The sequence below is a fragment of the Chionomys nivalis genome, chromosome 17, assembly GCF_950005125.1.
Source record: "Chionomys nivalis chromosome 17, mChiNiv1.1, whole genome shotgun sequence".
NCBI lineage: Eukaryota > Metazoa > Chordata > Mammalia > Rodentia > Cricetidae > Chionomys > Chionomys nivalis.
The window spans coordinates 10,082,722-10,101,888 of NC_080102.1; positions in this window are offsets into that span (position 1 = coordinate 10,082,722).

Sequence of the window (19,167 nt, forward strand, 5' to 3'; positions counted from 1 at the left end):
TCTCGAGTTCCTACTCAAAAAGTAGAATGATTTCAAGACTCATATCTGCTGCTAAGTGGATACCTCTCAAGATAAACATCAATATTTTCATTCTGTTTTAGCTTGTTATTTTCTATGTCAAATTTGGAGTAGAGTTTAACATGGTTGTCTCTGTATGTTAATTTGGATTTCACAATAAAGGGTGATCCAACTTATTCTTAAACCTAAGATTCTACTACTGCATGATGATTAATCACTTGTTTTCAAAGATTTCTTCATTTTTGCATTCATAATTTATTTATATCAGTTTAATATGAATAATATTACACATAGAAGAATCTTTCATTAAAATATAGTACTTATCTTGATGGAAGGGTTTGACTATGTTGTAACAAGTCATTTTTAATTGAAGTTAATTTTGTGCTTCAAAAGCAATATAAATATCTACCAAGGCCACTTCTTCACTTTGGCCTCCTAAACTGTATCAGTATCCTCACCATTAGAATGTGATTTCTTTTCTCTGTTTTGATCATCTGACAATGAGAAATTCGCAATCAGGTAAACATCACTGTTTTCTTTCTTTACAGGTCAAAAGGCAGTTATTTTTTATTCATGAGATGAAGTCTCCCCCTTTCCTAGATTATCTGCTTAATTTTCTCCTTACTACACACAGTAATAAATTTCCTGTGTGCAAACGAACTTCACATTTAAGGTGTTACTTAAAAATAGCAGTTGAAAATAAACATCTGTCTCTTATGTCAGCTTCTCCTCTATGAATCCCAGGCGATTCTGTGCATCATTAGTTTATAAACAGGTTTTTTTTTAATTAAATATCAACAAACTAACAGAGTCAACAAGAAATATGGGTTTTCTCTTCATCTCTATGATGAAAAACCTCATAGAAAATGCATGTTGCAGTAAATATGATATTTCAAGAAAATAAGTCTTATAAAAATCTTTTGAATATTTTCATATACAACTTTCAAGATAAAAGGAAAAAGTTTTAACTTTTAAATTTAAAATTATTTATGAAGTAATTGTATAATCAGATTTCAAATCATCTCTGTTAATTAATCTTAATTATTGACTCGATTTCCTTCAAAATTTTTGAAAGGAAGATTCATTCTATTCACAAATTTTCTAATTTCACTCTTAAGCTATTTAGTGTGGGTGTTATCCTGTTTCCTGTAGGTGAATAAACTATGTAAGTCCAGGTAGCTTTAAAAAGATAATATGTTTACTTAATACTTAGGTTTGGGTTGATTATGAGTAAACAACTTTAGAACACAGGATACAGCAGACTAAGTTTTAGGATGCATATCAACACTATGTAATCTGATTAAAACTTCATTGAGGTAACCACCATCTACTGTTGCAAAGGGGCAAATAGATGTCTATTGTTGTAAGCATGATCCAACCATATTGCTAGGGAAGTCATACACTTAATGGGAGAACTTGATGAAATGTATTGCTTAGTAGTTATGTTGTTAAACTCTCTTACAAGTACCTTTATTTATATTCATAGATTATCCTTTGATTCTGTTATCCCTCCTTGCTAAAGCATCAGATTAGAAATGTCTACGCTTCTTTAGTTCTTCTAATGGCTTTAGTTCACTTCTTTTTCCTAGGATCTTCTAGTTCCAAACTTCTGAAAGAAAAATGAGAGAAGTGACTTTGTGCAGCTTCCTGTACAGTGTATGATTCTGAGTTTGTCCCTTAAGAATGATATTAATGATTCATGATGCCATTGAGATCCCATGTGGTAATTTCTGTATAATGTGTTATTAGTCTCATTTATGTTACTAATGAGTTATATGTGGACAACTCCTGGACACTGGTTAATGTTCAATTGTTGAAATTCTATCAAGTTTTACAATTTACTCTTTGGTACAGAACTGTAGCAAAGCGTCTTCTCTCACATTTAATCCCTATTGTATCATTAATTCTTAATAACCCTCTTATTCAATACATTAAAATATCATATTTCATTATATGTGTTGATATTATCATTGTCACATATTTGGCAAGCATGCCCAAGGTAGTCTTACTTTTATTTTCCCTTAAAATATGCTTGTCTCTCCTCAAACATTTTTTTCTTCATGGACACACACATCCACTTGCATGTAAACATGCACACACAGCTCTTTTTAGATCAATTTTAACAGTTTCTGATATTTTGTAGCCAAGAATAAAATCTTCAGTACCAAGGAAACTGCTTCTTAAGTTTGTTTGCTTGTTTGTTTGTTAGAGACAACATCCCAGTGCCTTGCTGGCTTTGGACACTTAGTACATAACTGATTTATTGGCTTTGCTGAAGTGTCTTGCCAGAGGCAGAGAAAGGCACAGTGCTGGTTCTATATCCAGTCTATATTTGGTCTCACTCTTAATGTTGAATTCTACTGCTGGTAGTACAGAAAGCCAGTGAAGAAAAAGTGGTATAGCATACAGACAGAGACCCACATTAGAGCACTGGACTGAGCTCCTAAGGTCCAGTTGAAGAGCAGAAGGAGGGAGAATATGAGCAAGGAAGTCAGGACCACAAGGGGTTGGTCCACTCACTGAGACAGTGTGCCTGAGCTAATGGGAGCTCACCAAATCCAGCTGTACTGGGACTGAAGGAGCAGAGGATCAAACTGGACCCTCTGAATGTGGCCAACAATTGAGGCAGATTGAGATAATGGCACTGGGATTTGTCTCTACTGCATGTACTGGCTTTTTGGTGCCCTATTCTATTTGGATGCAAGCCTTCCTAAACCTGGATGGAGGCGGGAGGGCCTTGGACTTCCCCAGGGCAAGGTACCTTGCCCTCTTTCAAGACTGGAGGGGGAGGGTAAGGGTTGTGGGGAAACATGAGGGAAGAGTGAGGAGGGGAGGAAGTGGAAATTTTGATTGGTATTATTTATAAAGTAATAAAAAATTAAAAAATAAAATAAAAAAATCTACTGCAAAAAAATGAAAAAAAATATACCCAGTGTTTTACACGACTTTCTTTTCTATTCTTCTGAGAATATACATTTGTTTTTATGTGTGTGCATGTGTGTTCATCTGTGTGCATGTGCTTGTGTGTCTATACATACACAGATACATATAGCTGAAATAGTATTTAAAGTCTATTTACCTAAAGAATAATGTAGCTACACAAAAGCAGTTGACAATACCATATCTGACTTACAGATTTATAAGTCAAAAATTTCACAGCTCTTTTTCCATCTCAAACCTGTATAAGCTGAAAGTTGTCCAAAATAACCCCTTTCATCTTTGAGCAAGATTGAGATATCAGGGACAAGAAAGAACACAGATCATAAGGGATTTTCAGAGTTAGAAACAGACGATGCCATGTCAGTCATACAGAACAGATAAAGCCTGTGGCAATATCCAAGGGCTTAGGAGCCATTCACTTTTGGAGGGCTCACACGAAGCTGTCCAAGATGAATCTTTAAAAAAAAGAAAACACTTCTGTAGCTTTTAACTGGATTTTGTGTCTATGAATTTTAAACACCCTTCTTGTTACTCTAAAGATAAGTAAAGATCACATTAAAATTATTACTATAGAATAATTAACATTTTTCAAATTTTTTTACTTAATTTAAATACTCATACATATAATTATATTAAATTTTGTATAAGTGAATATAATTATAGATCATATATAATTACTAAATCTAAATTTAATTCAATATAAAAATTTCACTGAACTTATTTTATTAACTTGAACCAGGTACATAAATTTGCATTATTTCCAAAATCCAATATAAACAATTATTTTCCAATAATTTTTAAATTTCCAAAATATTTTGAAAAGTATTAGTGTAACTTTTAAAAAGTAAAACTAGAAACACATAAAAGTAATGGCAAAATTAGAGAGTAAGTGACATTAAAATGCCTGAGAAGAGTTTTATTTTGTATGGTTAATTATGAAATTTGTGTTTAAGTGACGGTTTGTAATATTTCATAACATATAATTAAGGAATCTGTTATCTGTGATGTGTGGGACTAGAAATACTTCAGATTTCACATTTGGTACCTATTTATATTTTTTCATTAATGTATCCTGCTGAAATCTTAATTTTAACTTGAAATTTAGTAATCTTTCTTACAGGCTATTTTAACCATTATTCTCAGTGTACCTGCTTTTGGGATATGACCAATAACTTAGGGAAAGGTATAAAATTTCACATTTTGGGTGTTCTACATTCCACAAAGAGTTTCATCTTTGAGGTATTTACTGATTTCTTAATAAAGATTGTTATCTCATGTCTCAAGAAGAAAATACCTGTCATAGAACTCGCATCTTTTTAAGCTTTTATATTTTTAATTTCTTATTTTTAGTGGAGTACAAAATGAGATGTAGTTATATCGAATTCCTCTTTTGCCATTCAACTCTCTGCGCATACCTCCTGCATCACCTCCCACTCCATATCCACTTCTTCCTTTGCATCTTAGCTGATTAAGTGTAGTTAGTGCCGTCCTGTCCATATGTGTGTGATTGTGTAAACAAGCAGCCGACTATGGCTTTGTCAGCCTTCCTGTGGCTACAGAACCATGGGAAAACCACCTCTGTCAAATATTGGCTGGTTACAGGACTCAAGAAAATGTTCTCCTTGCTGCACAGGTCTCAAGTCTCTTATGGTTCAGTTAGACTTTTAGTTGCAGAAGGATGAACTGCTTTCGGCATTTCTCTTTAACTATAGCAAAACATGAATTTCAACAATTTTCTTTTTTTGTCAGGTAAGAATTTTGCAGCACTGCTTTCATATTGCACATTTCTTCATATGCATAATTCTATTTTTATCATTTAGAAATCAGAAGTACCATGAACTGTTAAGGTATTCATGACTTTAAACAGTACAACTGAATTAGTTTAGCAACATGGAGCTGGCCCATGCAGGTCTCGTTTATCTCAATGCAGCCTTACTGTATCATTTTGTAAGCTAATTTTTGTGATGCGTGCCTCAAAACTGTGACTTCTGTACATTTTATTTCTGCTTTGAGGACAGCTCTCTTTTCCCTATAGCAGTTTTCACAGCATACTTTCTGACATCCGGGGACTAATTTTGACTGTCAGCATCTGTCTTCACACCAATAATAAGGCATAGTTTCTATCATAACTGTAATTTTTCATTATATATTTCTTTATTAAAATACTGGTAAGATTCATCCACTAATTGGGTATATTTTCCTATATGAATATACTTAATAATTTTGCATGCAAGTTTGATAGTTGTTGAAAAGCAATCTAAAGGTAATAACTTCTATTATATATCATGGTTGTCATCGGCCCAATTTTTCCGACACTGAATTAGACATTGTGTAATCAGGTATCTTTGCTCTCGTATCTACACTTCTATTATATTATGTAATAAATCAAGATGTGCAGAAATGCTTCTGTTTAGGATTTTCAGATGAAGAGTTTTTTAGATTATCAGGCTGGGTTCTAAATATTATCAACTGCCTTTTAAGAAAATAGCATGGCTGAAATGCTGAAGCAACAAAAGCATAAAGAGTTCTGTGGTAGTGAGACCCAATCGCTCCTGGCAACACAGATCTATTCCCGAGAGAATGCTGAGCACCAAAGACACTCCACTGGGAGCTTGTTTTCTTCTTGGCAGAACTGGCCTTTGGTCAAAGAAATGCCCATACCTCAACCACTGACAAAGATATATAGTATCCGTAAATGGAGAAAATAGTACTGTCAAATCCTGCCAAGACAGAGTAATATTGTTTTGAAAAGTTTCTTGCCTTTTAAAATGGTGTGTCATTTATGTTAGGCCTTAGCCAAAGTTGGTTGCTTCAACATTGCAAATGAGACTTCGGGTGATTGCACAGCTAGCCAGTTGTCTCTGTCATTGGTTGCACGTTTTGGAAGTTGCTCAATTGCACTTCCTGTTTACTCAAATAATATTGTTTCCCTTTTCAGACCTTCGATGGGTTTGAAGATTAGATAATTGTAGTTACCTTCCTCATGATTGCTGTATCCTGGATTTTAGACTCAAGTAAACAGAATCCAGTGCACATTTCTGGAATAGAGTAATAGATTTTTCATTACTATGAATCAGTTTCAAAATAAGGCTCAATTTACAAAATATTGGTATTTTGTCAAAGAACTTTCTTCCAGCATTTCCCAAATAGGCCTTAAACACTAAAATAGAATGAACACAATGGGAAAAGACATTTTCATATACTTGGAGTTTACTGAACATCCATTCTGAAAGGCAGTCCCTCGAAAAGCACTAAGTAACATTAGAGCCTTCTAGGCAGAGTTGAGGGTATATGAGTGTTAAGTCACATAAATAAACTCAGATTCATCACTCTGTAAAAGAGTTGTTACATGAATACATTCTATTCTTACATTTGTTTAAAATTAAACTTGATAATACTCATCTTCAATATCTGGGAGAATGCTAATCTCAGGGTTCTGACCTATAGAGCAAAGTTTTATTAGGAATATTCAAATATTAGATAATGTAATTGCTTACCACTAAAATATTATAACCAGAAACAATACTTCTATTGGGGGGAAGACACAGAGGTTTGTGGCAATGCCATGGATTTGAAAGATGCATGAATTCTGATATATTCAACATACATAGAAAATATTTGAACCTCAGAAAAGAGGACGTTAGATTGTCTTATGTTTAATTCAGAAATACTTCAAATTTCAGTTGCTGTTGCAAATACTGTCTCATTAGTTGAGCACATTCCTATATCCTAGGTTTTCATGTATGATGATAAAGTGGCCAGTGTTATCCATTATATATTTATTGGTACAACTTGATAAAAGAAGGGCATTTTAGCAGATGAGAGAAAATACCTTCATATTTATAGGACAAGTATACCAACTCCCCAGAGTTATGTCAGTAGGAAAGTTAATGTCATTGTCTTTCTATAACATATCATTGCACTGGCCCATTATTTTAAAGGCATATTAATTTGGACTCGAGGTCAGGGGATATAAACTCCTCTAGACATGACAGTGTGACATTTGTGAATCTCAAGATAGGAAATAAATCTCACAAAATTCTGAACCTCTCATCGCAGAGGAATTTTTAGTACTCCAGAGTATGAGCATTCCAAGCTATTACAAAAACTCCATTTTACCTGGAACCAAAACGACAACCAGATTGGTGGATAGATTTGAGAAAACATACATTTTATTTGAGTCTGCTATTTTGACCTATTTACCAATTGCCTGACTCAAAAATCATCCACTTTTCAAAAGGCTCTTAGAAGAAAAGTGTCTGTATAAGGTACAGGCTGCTTCATTGACAGATTTTCAAGAGCCTGGAGGTAAAGAAAAGAGAAAGGAAAAGCACAGCATACTTTTTTTTTTGCAGTCTACGAGGGCTGGCTTTGCTGGCTTCTCTCGCTGAAGCTTGCCATTCTCTGTTTGTCATCTTATCATATTGTGGTATTTTGAGCTTGAAAACCAGTCAATGGGGAAATCTTCATGTCATCACAAGTCTTTTCTGAGCACCTCTCCTGCCCCGGGAAAATGCATGGCTGTAAATATCCCTGCTGTACATTTTGCAGTAAGCAGAGGATGTTTTTAATGACCCACTTCTGCCAATATCCTCCTATTTCAAATCTTTCTCCCAGGTTTCTGTGTTGTTTATCTCACCGTCATCCCCTGTCCCTGGTGGCAGAAGAGCTGCTATGTCCTTTTCAAGGATATCACTAACTGGTCTCCCTTTCCTAGCAGAAAGAGAGAGAGTTCAAGTTCAGCTGAAACCTAAGGAAGTAGTTGCATCAACTCCTCAGGTGGTTTGTATAGATGTTTAAACCATTCTTTGAAAAACAGGATTCTGTGCTCTGTCTGGAGCTAAAAACCAGGACAAGGGTCACACTCTGGGAACAACCTGCCATCTTTATGGCCGCTGATGAGTTGGAAGTGGGAATGTCAAGGATGTAAAGTTACATGATAACTTTCAGGGTGACTTGTCCTTGATTTACCACTCACTTGGCTCCTCCAAACTGCTGGGTGTTTCTTAGAGTCCTGAGAACTTGACTCTGACACATTCTGCTTTATTTCATTACTTTTCTAGAGAGATGGGTCCTCAGAGCTACCTAGTCTGACGTTTTCTTGTCATTCTTTTTAATGTTAACTTTTGAAATAAGGCAAAAAATGTTCTCTTTTTCTCTGACTTTTACTCAGAGTTTCTTGCCTATATTTTAAAATAGTTCGTCCCTGTATGGGGGTAAGTATCTACTTAGATTTGAAATAAATTGCCTTATATTTACAAATAAATTATCATTTTAAAGATAAGCTTTTTAGGTACATAGATGTACTATTTTCTTTATTATTATTACCCAATCTTTTGGTTAAGATCAAGTGTAGATATACTATTTTCTTAAAATGAGATCTTTTAAGTGTTTCATCCATAAAATTTTCTTTGTAAATATTTTCTCAAATTTATTTATTTGTATACATTCTTAATTTCTTTGTAAAGGTCTTTACTTTTTCTATTAAGTTTTATGTGTATGTGTGTTTCTGTATGAGTTTAAGTCCACCATGCCCATGTGGGTGCTTTCAAAAGCCAGAGGGGATGGATTGTAACCCGTAACCTGGAGTTACTGGTACTTGGGAGCTGACATATATGGATGCAGAAAAACAAATCTCTGTCCTCTGGAAAAGCAGCACATGTTACTCTCACCACTCAGTCACGTCTTCAGCTCTTCCCCTCTATATTACCAGGAATTTTCTTTCGGACCACTAAGCAGCCCCAAGTCACAACATGGTTACTTCTCACTAATTATGAATACTTGGCCTAGCTTAGGCTCTTTCTGTAACCTGTTTTTCTTTATCTACCTTTTGCCTCAGTGCTTTTGACTTTTCTTTCTTCCTGTATATTTTACTTCCACAGTTTCTTGGAGTCTACTTGGCTTCTTGCCCTGGACATATGCCCCTATTTCTCTTCATTCTCTTCTCCCGTTTACTCTCCTCTTTTTTCTCCTTTTTATTTTCTCTGCCCAGCAACCCCAGATATCCCTCTCCTGCTTAGCTATTGATAGTTCAGCTTTTTATTAGAATAATCATGTACTTTCTCAGGAAAGGTGAAACAAATACAACACATCTTTTCATAATTAAACACACATTCTACATTGTTAAACAAAAACAACATAAAGAAATATAACATGCCATTACACAATTAATATTTTTAAGTAAAGAAATGTAGCATATTTTTACATAGTTAAAATAGTATTCCACAACACTATATTCATTATATTTTTAATTTCATCATCATATTATTCAATGCTAAGATGTAGACTTTCATTTTATTTTATAATGTTAATTTTTATTTTTAGTCTTTGACAATCTCGATAATATCCATAGGTTAATATAAAGCCCTTAAAATGTTTTAAATAAAGGTTTTTGCTGCCTATCAAAGAAAATTCAAGGTGGATGTCTATTATCTCTTTCCCATTACCAGACCAGAGACTGTATTGAGTAGTGCTTTCTCTACTATATTCACTGAGGGAAAATGATATTTTCACAATCTTAAACATTTGCTTTTTAGCACACAAGAAAAACATAGTTTTATGTCTCAAATTAGTGAGAATATAAACAAATAAGAAAAAGTTTCTCATTAACCATGAAAGCTGAAAAATAGTTATCATAAGGTATCTAAGAACCATGAATATTAAAGTGTTGCTTTTTAACCCACATAATGTATAATGTGTAATTTACCAAGAAATAAAAGTAACTATTAAATAGATCTGAATCTTGTTATGAATGACTTTGACAATGACAAGTTCTCATAAAACAGGAGGTCGCTATCTCTATAGCCTATGTGGTATTGTGTACGTAGAAGCACACTGATAGAAAATATTTATATTTCAAATTTAAATATTTAGGTAGGAAATCAAGACAAAGGCAACTGTGTGTGTGTGTGTGTCTGTGTGTTTATGTGTGTTTGTCTGTGCAGTGTATCTATGTGTCTGTGTGGTGTGGTGTGTGAAGGTAATTAGCAATAGGATTTGAATGAGAAAGAAGAATAAAATCAGAAGCTATAATTATTAAGTGGAATGTTGAAAAACATACTGACCTTCCTTAATATCAAGGGCATATTTAAATCATCTCATATCTTTTGTGACTCAATAAGATATCTAAATTAAAATGAGTTTTAAATATGTAAAATGTTTGACTTTTTAAAAAGGATTTCTCTTATTGAATCTTTAAGAATTTCATCTAATATATTCTTAACTTATCTCTTCCTCTCCTCTTCTAACTCATTTTAAAACCTGCCCTATTCCCTACCCAATTACAAGCCCTTCTCTCTCATAATAAAATGGAGTTTAGTCTGTGGTGGCTGACGACACCCCTGTGCCTGTCAGGTCTGAAAAGTGATGGGTACACTGAATGTCATACCATTGAGAAAAGCTAACTTTCCCTCACCCAGACACAATAAAGTTCTGACGGATTCTGGGCTAGAGACAGAATGTTGTGCCCACATCCATCTTTGATTCTGTCTGAACTGAGCATCAGCCAGTCTTGTGCATGCTGTGAGGGTTTCTTGGAGCTCATCCTTCTGTCAGGAAAACAGTGAACTTTGAAACTATTCACAATCTCTGGCTCATAGACGCTTTCCTCTTCATCTTCTGCATAGAAACTTTCGGAGTTAGTGGTATGATCTAGCCATCCCCTTTGGAGTTGAACAGTCTAAAGTTTATTTTGCTCTGACTATTGGCCAGTCATGGGTTTGTTAATTACCATATACTATCATGGACTATAGGAAAATAGTGTTTGATCCTTTTGTAGAAATTCTACTCCCACCTCCTTATAACATATAACCATGTTCCATTAATGATTTATTTAAATAATCTTAACTTCTAAATTATTCATAGTTTCTGGATGAGTACTTAACAATCTACTAATAGCCTTTTAATAAAAAAGCCATAAGTATTATCATTACTTAAGAAACTTTTGTACATGATATTTAGAGAGTTACTATGAAGTTCTGTTGCTTAAAAAGCAGTATGCCCATGATACTCTGATTCTGTTTTCAAACAAATGTAGTTATTAGGCTTTTACAAATTGGAGGCATTAAGTTCTTGAGGTGGCTATGATTCCCTATGGATACTTAATAGATATAGTCACCAATTCTATGAAAGAATCATGAATTTTAAATATGATACTAATAGCTTGCAAGTATCCTAATAACAAGCTTCTTTGCCTAATAGGATTAGCAAATATGCATAATCTTTAGCAGGATCTTTGCCAAATATAGATTATAATGAAGCAGATAAGCTGCTTAATTTATAAACCAAGATTAGATACTGGTTTTCCCCTTTCAGATGGCAATATATGTGAAAGAGTTCCAAAGTTAAAAGTATTTTTCAGTTGCTTTTAGTATAGTGTTACTCAAGTATTCAGCATGTTTCAAAAGCTGGCACAGTAATCTAGAATAGGGAGTTTATTGAAAGAATTGTGATGTGTTTGCATAAAGGTTATAATTATGGGTATCAACTAAAATTCTGAGAACTCATAGTTTATATTCTATTGAAGAAAATCTAATCATAATAGAAAGTGTTCCAAGTTTGTCTATGAACCAGTTATATGAACGATATCATGACTAAAATACACATTCGAAAGAAAATAATCAACTTTCTTTACCTGGGTGAATAAAACTACTGACGTTCCATTTCTCTTTTTCACAGCTTCATTAAATAATGTAAACAAAATCTTTACTGTGGAAATAAAGAATGAATTTTGATATAAGTGCAGAAATGAGTGCATGAGGACGTCAAAATCTTTTTTAATACTATCAAGTGACAAAATTGTAATTTGTTACAAAGAATAGCAGTTATTTTTATGGAAATGATCATAGTTAACTCATATAAATGTTAAACAAGATTCAATACACATGTTATACTCAATATCAGTTTGTATGGCTCCCATGGAGAGAGGGCAGGGTTACAGGAAGCACAGAGGAAAATGCTGTTGATTATGGGTCTCAAAGTCCTTAGGAAGTCACAGCTCTGCTATTTATCTTTCTAGTGATATGGAGTGATCTTGATTCTTCTCGTTCTTTTCTGGGTTTCATCTAAAGGTAATCTCATTCTGTCTTTCAACCATCTCTCATTCTCTTCTAAATAGGTGATAACATATGCTACAACTCCACGACAAAGTTCAAATTTGTTGCAGCTTTTAAAATGAAAATACAATTACTGTGTAGATTAAAGGATTAAGGCAAGATCTATGTAAATAATTATGCAATCTAAAAAATGTTCTATCTTATATAGTTCCTTGATTAACCTCTAGTGGCCATTTTGGTTTGAATATGACCTAGTAGGAAAATTGGTAAACTGGTATATCATATTTTAAATGAAAAGAAAATTTCAAAACAAAATACATTCTTGATTAAAATTCTTTAATTTTAATGATGGAATATCAGACATACATGTAATAAACAAGTACATATCTTATATGTTTTCACAAAATATTCTGATTATAGGATGGGACATGTCTACTACCTTCTACTTGTAGCTGCACTACCATGACCAATAGGGAAAATGATCTTCTCTTTTGGGCTAGACATTGTTTTTATTTACAAAATATTGATGTAGTCACATCATGGTGAAAAAGTTTAATCAAGAAAGTCTTATCTGAAACTTCAGAAATGTAAGTTATCCTGCTGGAGGAAACATTAACAAAGAAATATTTCAGAAGTTGAAGCAGATTATAGACAGGATATATTAAGAAATGAAGATGTTCGTGATGAAATTCCAGCCATCACTGAGTTATGCTAACTTAAGAGATTCAATTAAATAAGAGTAGCAGCCTATCATCTCTAATCTAGTCACACCGTTGAACTATGACATACATGTGTGCTTGCTATCTTAATATCTAAATTTGGGAGTTAATAATTCAAGAATAGTGTAATAGGCTCATAGATGAAAGTGAAAGGTTTTCATGACAAACAAAACAGAAACAATAACATTTAAAACTTATAGTATTTACTTCTGTGCAACAGAAAGTATTTTCAAATGATAAAAAATAGAGATTCCATATTAACAAGATATTTGACTGATGGACCAATACTCACTGTAAGTCCTTGAATCTGTTTATTGTTGCGCCATTTACAATAGCAAGGAAATGAAAGCTGCTTAGATGATTATCAGTATATGAATAAATAAAGAAATATTATATAATCAGAAAAATTTTATTCAACTATAAGTAAAAAGTAAATCATTTTTAGAGGAAAATTAATTCAACTGCATTTTTATGTAAAGTAATGTAAGCCAATCTTAGAAAGACACAGATACCAAATGTCTTGCGTATGTGTACAAGTGTATATGTATATGAGTGTCTGAATACATATCTATATAAGTCATTAAAGTAAAAAATAGATCATGAAGGGAGAAAAAGAACAGAATGTGAGTGAAGTGAGGGACAAAAATAAGGTACTTAGTCACACAATGAAAACAGCTTGGTGTCAGGAAAAACAATCAGCACGAGGGCAGAAGCGGGGCAGAGGAGTGGAGATGAGTGGTAAACAAAACCAGCATGTATGAGTATACCATAAATGAACCTCATCACCTTGAATGCTGATTGAAAAAGAAATAAACACAAAAGTCTGTTTAGAATCTTCTAGAGCATTGGTTCTCAACCTTCCTAATGCTGTAATCCGTTAATACAGTTTCTCATGTTATGGTAACCCCCCAACCACAAAATTATTTCATTGCTACTTCATATCTGTAATTTTGATACTGTTATAAATCATAGTGTAAATAACTGATATGCAGGATATCTGATATGAGATTCCTGTACCGTCCCGACACAGGTTGAGAACCACTATGCTAGACTAATCCAACACCATAGAAATAAAATTATATGTAGGGAGCAAGGTGAAAATGCTACTGTATGGATTAATTTATTTTTTGAGTGTTATTAGACGAAAGGGAAAATACATATCTTTGCAAATATATACCCAAATTTATGAGGATTCACTTCAAAAACCAAGATTTCTGACTGAGTAACTGGATTTATCCCCTCAGCTGAAAACTATCCTCGCTTTCAAAGTCATGGTTTGGTATGACATGTTTCTTCAAAAGAATCACACATTGAATTGGTGTATCTGTTCCTTGACAAATGCTTTGATTATAAGAATCCTGGGTAGATGAACAAACTATTATACTTGTGTGTTTGCAATTGCACGGGATTACTGAAAAGTGGTCAAAGGATTAAGAAATGTGTCCTACTTGAAAGATCCTCTGGAAGAGCAGTCGTGGCTTAACCACTGATCCATCTCTCTGTTTTTAAATAAACATAATATCCTTCCTCCCTTTGATGGTCAGTGTTTTTCTGCCTCTTTAACAACAAATTCCAGGAATTAAATTTATTGGATTGATATATAAATCTATTAAAATTGCAAAATATATTCATTAAATTTCATCAACTATTATAGTTTCGAACATTTGACATATATTTAGAAAAAGAGTATAATTATAACTATAGCACTTAGTTGCCCAAAATTGTGCAATAATTATAGTTTTTAAATACACATATATAACTGGTTTTAATAGTTGGCTCACTTTTTATTATCTTCTATTATTTGGTAATATTGCATTATCTAAAACATGGTGATGGATGAGAATTCACTGATAATATGAATCTATATCATTTAATATATATAATATAACATAAAATAACATAATATAATACAATATATTAGACAGTGAACATATAGACAGCACAATATTAGTGAAAAGACTTTCACAAAAAGTGTTTTACTGTTGCAATTCTCTCTTTGCATGTGCATATTCTCTCTCTCATTTGCTCTCCAGTTTAAAATTTTTCTGATAATGGTCATATAGAGAACCATATTTTCAAAATTTAGCTGTCATGTGTTTTGATAATACTCTAAGAAGAGAACTGTTTCAAAAATTATTTTTATTTTTCAACTGCATAATTTTGCATTTTTCATGCATTTGTTAACTATTTTTGTATAGCTAACCTGAAACCTTATATTTTTATTACTTTATAAATAATACCAATCAAACTTTCCACTTCCTCCCCTCTTCCCACTTCCTTCCCAGTCCCTCTGAAATGTCAGGAAAATATTTTTTTTTAATAAAGAACAATTTACTATCAAAAAGCATCTTTAAAGTTTTTCCAGATATATAAGTAAATTTTCTATTTTTCTTTCATTTTTCATTTTTATATCCGGTCTATTATGAGTTGAGCAAAAATGAGCATGAGTAAGCAAGCATATCCATATAGGATACAGATTCATTGGGTAGTTACCCAAGCGGTACAACTGAATCTAATGGTGGCCTGATTTTCTATTCTTGGAGGAAGGTCCATAGTGATTTCTGTAGTAGCTGAACCAGCTTACATAATCAGCAATAATTAATAAGTGTCCTACTTTCTTAACATCCTCACCAGCATGTGCTGTTGCTTTATTGGTCTTGGTCATTTTGTTTCGTGTAAGGAAAAAATCATAAAATTGTATTAATTTGCATGTTTCTTTATGACTATAAATGTTGAACATTTTAAAATTGTTTCTCAAATGTATATTCTGTCTTTTGAGGAACACTATTTAGTTCTGTACTCCAGTTTTACTGGATTATTTTCCTGATGTTCAAAGGTAATTTTATTGTTGGTCTAGGTACTAAAGCAGTGCAGCAGGAATAAGGTTTAATCTGGAGACAGGAGAATTGGGGACTGTAGGATGAAGGTCTCCTATGAGTACTAGTCTAGCGTGGCAGCAGTGGATCTCTGACAGAGAATTTGTGCATCAATGGAATAACAAAGAACTAGCGATAAACTATAAGGAAAGCTCGAAAAGGACCACAAGGAAGAACTAGGGGGCCCTTGGCAGGCAGTGATGGGTTGAGTCTCTATGTTATGGGGTGGACTGATCCATTTCTTCTTCTCCTAAGATTTAGTAAATGTTATCCTTAGAGTAAATCATGGTGTTTCTAGTGTTAGAGAGTTGTAAGGTAGTTGCACAAATCCTCAATGTAAATAATTCAGTACATTTAAACAGTGCTATACATTGATTTTCTATAAAATATGGAAATTAACATGGATTCCAGGAAGAGTCTGTTTCTAGTATCTCACCTAAAATACTAAAGGCTTGATAAACTGAAAAATAAGGAGAGCCATATGATTATCCAATCAGTCTTTTGAGGCTAGTTTTGGGGCTTCAGTAGACTGGGTTGAAGATAACTCTTATTGATCTATGAGGATAAAATGTGAAGAGTTATTTCTCAAAGATTTATGAATGTTCAAATAACTCTTATTCTTTAAGATTTGATATTCAGCTTACCATCTTGATACACTAAAATTCTTTCTTTATAGGATGCCCAGATAGCTTAAGAATTTATATTATATGGTTCCTGGAAACATCTTTCTTGATGGATTTTGTAGTGTCTGATCCCAGGAAATGAGACTGAATCCTTCTCAGGACTTCTAGGGCAGACAATCTTTTTAATGTCAGAAGCTGATCTGTGGAAATGCTTAGACTGACACAGTTTTATGACCTTCTGCTGCTATAGACTCTTCAATACCATTTCTCATTGATCGTTCACATAAAACAAATTTTAAAGTCCAATAAAATGTATTATGGTTGTAATTTAAATAATAATTCATGGTTATTATATTCCTCTCCCTACTATTTTCTATTCATGATGCTTCACATTGATATAGTATTTTATTAAATCAAACATTATGAGCAACCAATGGTGGTGAGATGCATTATCAATAAATTAACCTTGCTTTATTATACAAAAACTGCATATATAGTATTGTGAATTCAATTCCACTTTATATTATCAGTTATCTTTTTCTTTTTAAAAATTTTTTAAATTCTTTTTCTTTTATTAAAAAAGAATAAAAACTATAGTTTTTCATGATACATACCAATCCAAGTTCCCACTCCCTTCTCTCTCTCCTCCCTTTTCTTTCACTTACTCTTCCACTCATCCCCCATTCACTCCTCAGAGAGGGTAGGCACATTCTTTGGGGAAGGTCTCACGCCCTCCCTACTAAATCTAGGCTGAGCAAGGTATCTATCCAAAGAGAATAGGTTCCCAAAAAGTCAGTACAAGCAATAGGGATAAATCCTGGTGCCACTGCCAGTGGCCCCTCAGTCTGTCCCTGCCATGTAACTGTCAACCACATTCAGAGGGACTAGTTTGGTCCTATGCTTGTTCCCTCCCAGTCTGGCTTGTGTTGGTGAGCTCCCATTAGCTTAGGTAGACTGTTTCAGTGACTGTACCCATCATGGTTTATGAGGTTAGCTAATAGCTATTCAATGAAAGAATAAACACTTCCTTACATAAATTTTTTTCTAGCCTCTATTTTGGATTTCAGATATTTGCATTGATATTTTGTTTATTGATTTTTATTTTTATAGCAGTAAAATTTTTACAATTATTCTCTTAAATATTTGAAATAAATGATGCTTTGTAAAAATACCTGGTTTTATTTCTGACAAACATTGGTTAACATATTTTGACTAAATTACAATTTATTTTTGTTTTTGTATACATATTTTCTAAGAGATAGACAATATAATCTGGGATTTACTTTCAAGTCATCTTTAGTATATAGTTAAATTAGCTTTGATAATAAAAATACGATTAACTTTATATGGTTGTATAAAAATAATTGGAGCTTAATTTAATTGTTTAAACAATCAGATATCTTAGCTGGCTAATTACTATTTACTCTAAATTGCCAATAGTTTGGTTAATTTTTTTTCAACTCTGATCTTCATTGTGCTGAAGAATTTGAAAGGCTCACTCATGTGCCTTGATCCTCCTTTAGTTTAGCCTAAGTAATTAAATATGATTCAGCCTCAATCAAGTCACTTCAACAGCAGGGCACTCTCATAGCAAAGTAAAATGGAGATTTCACTTCTCCCTGTAATGTTGATCAAAACAGGTAATAATAAAAAAAAAATAAGAGTAAAGGGAGGGACAAGTAAAATCCATATCATGAAAGGATCTGCAAAATGGCAATGATATCAGGGGAGTTGAAGACAGCCTAGAAAAAAACAGAACATATAGTTTAGCAGTGAAAAGATGAAACTACACACCTAAAATAGGTAGAACGAAATGTTTGAGGACTGGAAGTATTGCACATACTGAAAATAGGCAAGGCCCCCTGCTTCCATTCAAGCAGCATGTGTGTGGTGTTTTGAATGAGACTACCTTCCATAGGATCATATATTTTACTGCTTGGTACCCAGTTGATGAAAATTTTTGGAAAGATGAAGAAGGCTTGGTCTTGTTGAGGGAGGTATGTCACTGGGGATGCTTTTAAGGCTTCAAAGGATCATGTCATTACAAGTTAGCTTTGCCTGTACCCTGCTGTGGGTCAGATGAGATACAATATCTCAGCTACTGCTCAAGCTTCACGCCTGCTTGCCTACTGCCATTCCCTCAACCATATTGTCATGACTCTCTGAAATCAAGCAAATACACAATTAAATTCCTTCTTTATAATGGAGGGAGGAAAGGAGAAAAGTAAGGGAGAGGGGAGAGAAAGAAGTAAGAAAGAAAATGTTGGGGTAAGAAATCTTAAGGACTGCTCAGCATTTGAATATTTTCAAGCCATAATATGCTATTTACTGGGGTATTTTGTCGAAAACCAACCAATTACACAACAAACAGGCACAAAAGAGTTTCACAAAACAAGATAAATAGCAATTAAACATTGAAGTTGAAACTCAGATTCTTGGTAAGGCAATACCCAGTTTATATATTGTCTAGATACTCAGAAAAGAGTCTTTGTGACATTTTAAGTATTAGCATATTAACTAACATTCAATACATTAAGAAATTTACTTTCCTGAAGGTACACTTTATATAAAATTTCTCTGTAAGTATAAATCTGAAATTATTATGATAGAAATGAAATACGTAAAAACATCAATGATAGCCTATGCTGGAAAGGAGTGGATCAACGGGAACACTCATCCGTTGCTGGTGGGGATGCAAACATGTGCAACCACTTTGGAAATCAGTGTGGTGGTTTCTCAGGAAATTGACAATCAGTCTACCTCAGCATCCAACAATATCACTCTTGAGAATATACCCAACAGATGCCCAATCATATTACAAAAGAATTTGTTCAACTATGTTCATAGCAGCATTATTTGTAATTGCCAGAACCTGGAAACAAACTACATGCCCCTCAATGGAAGAATGAATAAAGAAATTGTGGAATAGATACACATT